The following is a 5119-nucleotide window of genomic DNA, read 5'->3' as shown; positions in this document are numbered from 1 at the left end:
GATAACTAGAAGGTAGATATGGTCTATATTGAAAAACTACTGAAAAAAATATAAAAAGACTGTCTTAGCAGCAGGATGGCATAAAAATGCCTCAGCCTCAGTGAGGGAAAGAGGAATTCCTGCTCTCCATTTAAAAAAAAAAACAAACTAGTATAGTATACACTGTGATATTTGTTTTATAGGTTTGAAGCTAGTGAAGAACACCTTTTTCACACAGCCTCTGATAATTAACTGTATTACAGACAATTTTTGAAACCAGTAATTTCTTTATTATTTAGAATGCAACAATTTGTATTCCGTGTAATGAACTGGGATTGATAGAAGAAATAAAGGCAAAAGATGTTTATCCATGATGTGAGCCATTCTTTCAGATCACAGTATGATGCAGAATGGCATCTGTGCTTCAAACTTACTGACCTGTCCTGAAGTAAAAATCTGTCTATGACATTAGTCACCAGGGGGGGCAAACTGCTAGAGTAATCTGAAAAGAAAATAGTTTGTACCTGTAGATTCTGTTGGGCAGACTTAGAATGTTGTGGGTCCGTATAGGAGACACTGCCCTGTCAGGTCACACAATATCAAAATGTGGTAAAGTTTCACTCCTGGACTGCAGGAGAAGTAGTTTGCCATTTCTGCTTGATACTGGATTGTAATTTTAATCTTGAACATGAGACTTTGGATAGAGTTGTAAGAAAAATACTTTCTGGCACTGGAAAATACATAAATAGGAAACAAAAATTAATCTCCAAAAGCTTTTTTTTCTTTTTTTAAATAATGGCTGTGGTTTTTTATAAATGTAGTATTTCTTGGGAAAATATCTCCCTCCACCTGGGAAGGTTGTGGTTTTTCATGTATGTTTTGAAGTCATCATCTCTAGAGACCTTAACACAGTAAGGACATGGAGCTGGTGGAGTGAATACAGAGAAGTGCCCTGGAGTTGATCAGAGGGCTGGAGCACCTCTGCTATGAAGTTAGGCTGAGAGAGCTGGGGTGGTTCAGCCTGGAGAAGAGTAGACTCTGGGCAGACCTTACAACAGCCTTCTGGTACCTGAAGGGGGCTACAGGAAACCTGGGGGAAGGGGGGGGATGATTTTTGCATGTAGTGGTAGGAGAAGGGATCCTGTAAACTGAAAGAAGGGAGATTTAGGTTAGACATTAAGAAGAAATTCTTTAATGTGAAGGTGGTGAGGCACTGAAACAGGTTGCCCAGAGAAGTTGTGGCTTCCCCCTCCCTGGAGCATTCAAGGCCAGGTTGGATGGGGCCTTGAGCAATTTGGTCTCATGGGAGATGTCCCTGCCCATGGCAGGGAGGTTGGAACCAAATGATTCTTAAGGTCCCTTCCAAGACAAATCATTATGTTATCCCAAATTTATTCAGATAATATCTGTTATTCAGATAATTTGCTTGAGTGCACTGCATCTCATTCCCTCCTCCAGTTTGTTGCTTCACAGTGACAACTAGGTTTAATTTACTAACTGTATATATAGTGACTGCACTTTTTTTGAGGAAATAGCTTAAACAACCAGAAACTACCAAGATCATCTGTGTAAGTAACTGTGAAAATTGAACAAGAGAGTAGACTTGTTACTATGAGACTTGTGCTTTTAATGTCTGTAAAACAAAGGGCTGAATGCCAGAGTAACAGGAATGTGTGTGAGAACTGCAGTGCTCACTGAAGGATATTTACTCCATAAGCCAGGGAATGAAGTGGAAAGAGTAAGTCACAGCTAGGACAATCTAATCAGCAACTATGTCTTCTGGCCAGGAAAGCCTGTACTGAGGACACAGAAAAGCTTCAACAATTTAACAGTTGTTGGTGGTTGTTTTCCCCCACACTTGTGGTACAAAGAAAATATATGCAAAATCTTTGCTTATATTCAGATAGCCATAAGTCCATACATATATATAGACCTGAATGTGTATAACACATTCTTAAAAAAAAATGTTTTCTTATCTTAGGATTTTTCTATTTCTGATCATTAAACAGTTGTGAAAATGGGACTTTTATATAGCTGATCACCATAATTGCACAAGAAAGTGAAGAGAAGAAATTGCTTTTTATCAGTGGCAGATAGTGGAGATAGTGGAAGATAGTGGAGAGTGACTCTTAAAGACAGTTAGATATTACCACCTCCCATCAGAAGATCTCATGTCATAGAGGTAAGAAGAGCAAGTCAGAGACTGCTACCAAAGACAAAGCAGAAAAACTAAAACATGGCAAAGATCCGATTTAAATATTACTAGTAAGGTAGTCTTAAAAGAGATCTTGGATAGACATGAGACAAGAGGAGACAAGATGTGTGGCTGTAATAACACAGAAAGTAAAAAAAAAGAGCTAGGTACTGGATTTCTTCAAACATATATCCATTATGGTAGATTCAGCCACTTTTCTCTGAATTTTCTGACATCTGAAATAAATATTAGCACCTGCCTTTCTCCACTTCATACTGCATCACTCCCTAAATACCACCCAAACACATCTTGGTTTTGTTCTTAATTTTTCCTCTTCTATTAAAATATTTGTGGCACATATCTACCTTTTTCAGGTGAAAAACATTCTGACAGAGCATATTCCATCCATCCAGATAAATACTGATGTTGGGTTTTTGTGGATTTTAAGATTTACAATTCCTTAATGCCAACTTTTACTTCAGACTTGCTGAGAACCTCTATGCTTTTTAGAACAATTAATCTTCATTGTAGAATCATAGACTTTTCTGGGCTAGAAGGGAATTTTAGGATCATCTAGTTCCAACCCCCCTGCCATGGGGAGGGACACATCACACTAGATCAGGTTGCTCAGAGCCCTGTCCAGCCTGGTTTTAAAAACTTCCAGGAATGGGGCTTCCACCCAGGTTGCTCTCTGGGCAACCAATTGTCTACCACAGAGTTCAGTATTAAAACATACATTATTTAATGCTTTAATTATTTTATTCTTTAATAATTTAATTATTTAATTGTATTAATTAGTTATATTAATTAATATTATTTAATAATTAATATAACAATTTATCATTAATTATTTTCTTAATTTATTTAAATTAAAAAATATTAATTAATTTAATAATTAATTAATATGCATGTACACTGATTTTCTTCTGAAATTTGGAAAATACGGTGTAACTTCCAACTTTCTTTAAAAAAAAAAAAAGAAAAAAAAAGAAAAAAAAAAAAAAAGAAAAAAAAAAAGAATAAAAGCTTGGTAGAAAGGAGTTACATGTGTTTGCTATGCCGAAATGCAAAGTATCGCTGCAGTAGTGGTGTACTCTGAAATTTTATTTGATGTCTTTGCTGGGATATGGCTACATTATTTCTGGTGTGTTTTAAAGCTTTGTATTTAGTTGTGTCATCTGATGGGTCAGCAAGTGCACTGAGCTCCGTAAGTGGCTCATGGATGTGTTTGTAAAAGCTTGGATGGACACTATACACAATAATAAATCCGCTGTTGTACTTCATGAGGTTAGGGAAGCAAACAGAAAGAAGCATAATTCTGTAACATGAGTCTGTATGTAGGTACTGAATAGGCTTTTTAAGTGTAATGTAGCAGCTATTTAGCTGCTGAATATTTTGTTAAACGGTCTCAGCATGGATTTTAAAACTACCACAGCCTTCTTGGGGAGTTCATGGCTCTTATTCTCTTAAGTCTGCATCTTTTATGTGTTAGTGGTTCAGAAATCAGTCATTTGCTTCATTTTTCATTGTAAAAGAGAGCCAGACACTGATTTCTTATTTGTTCTCCAAACACTGCTCTGTAAGCTGTCTCATCAGTCTCCAGTTCACTCTCTATGCATGGTTTGAAAATAGCAGCAATAATCCTGTAAAACAAACACTTGGCCAAGAATTTTCCTGATTTAGATGTCTTTCTAAGAATACAAGTCCCTGTATGAAAACTTGCGTGGCACCAGTGGTCTGGGCAGACCCATCATGTACTGACATGCTGCGAAGTCTTACTGCCAAAGGTGTCTGCAACCTTAATTGCTCAAATCCCTTGAGTTCAAATTACAAGTTATCTTTCAAACCCCAGAGAAATGCCACTGTTTAAAAGAGTCGATTAATGTTTAATTTTTAAAGACACTTGTTTCCTGCTGCAGTAGTGGTACTACACAAGTAACAGTGTCCAGTACAGAATGCTTTACTTGAGGGTTTAATGCAGTGCAAACATGTCTGGTTTCAACATGTGAATATCATAGTAGTAATCTGTAGCATTTTCATGTGACTATAACAGGGTGTCTCAGGGCATGCTAGGAAGACTTTGCCTTCATTTGCAGAGGGGTTAATCCACCCTGTGTGTGCGTGCTGTCAATGACTGACCTTTAGAGCAATCTTGCAGGCACATTTAGTCTGGTGTTCTGCCTCTTGAACCACTCAGCCCCCCCCCTCATCGGCAAGCACACGGCAAGGATCATTGTACGAAGGCATCACGGATTTACGTTCCCAGGCTGTTCGCAACCAGCATAACCCTTGCTTTCCAATTGTCGTGGCTGAAAGCAACTTTAAAAAGTCACTTGAAGTGATGGGAGAGATGCATATGCAAACTGTAATTTCTGCCTGACTTTATGGCATAAATTATTACTGCAAGCAGGATGTTATTAAGCAGGTCTGTGTGACAAAAGCCCTGTATTGGGTTGTTTGCCGAGTCTGTGCTCTGGCAGGGGTTGGTGATGCGGTGAGCTGCGGTCAGTGTTTTCACAGTGGATTTGGAACTGATCGGCCACTTTCTCTGCTGATACATAACTTCTCTCATTGGTGGACAGGGGCAGCCTTTTAAGTTCGCGAGCGCGCAACATGAAGGTTTTATGTTCCTTTGCAGCATTTGGGGGAGGAGAGACAAAAAGGTTTAGTCTTTCCATTAATCATTCGTGGCTTTAGGAGTCTGCAGAAAGCAAAAAGCAGCGCAGAGCCCCGGCTTGCTGTTCGTGACACGTACGGACCGCTTTTCCGCGACACACAACATTGTAGGGATCCTCTCTCTGCTGGGAGGTGCCGGAGGTGTGGGGCGGCGGGGGGAGGGCGGAGAGAGGGATGATTTTTCTCACGCCCGGTATTGATCAGCGTGGCGGAGTGGCAAGCAGGGAAGGACGTACCCTTCCTCACCGCCCTCTCTTCCCTCCTCCCTAG

Source organism: Calypte anna, chromosome Z (assembly GCF_003957555.1).
Source record: "Calypte anna isolate BGI_N300 chromosome Z, bCalAnn1_v1.p, whole genome shotgun sequence".
Lineage (NCBI taxonomy): Eukaryota > Metazoa > Chordata > Aves > Apodiformes > Trochilidae > Calypte > Calypte anna.
The sequence above is the reverse complement of the archived record's forward strand: the minus strand, read 5'-3'. Positions refer to the sequence as shown.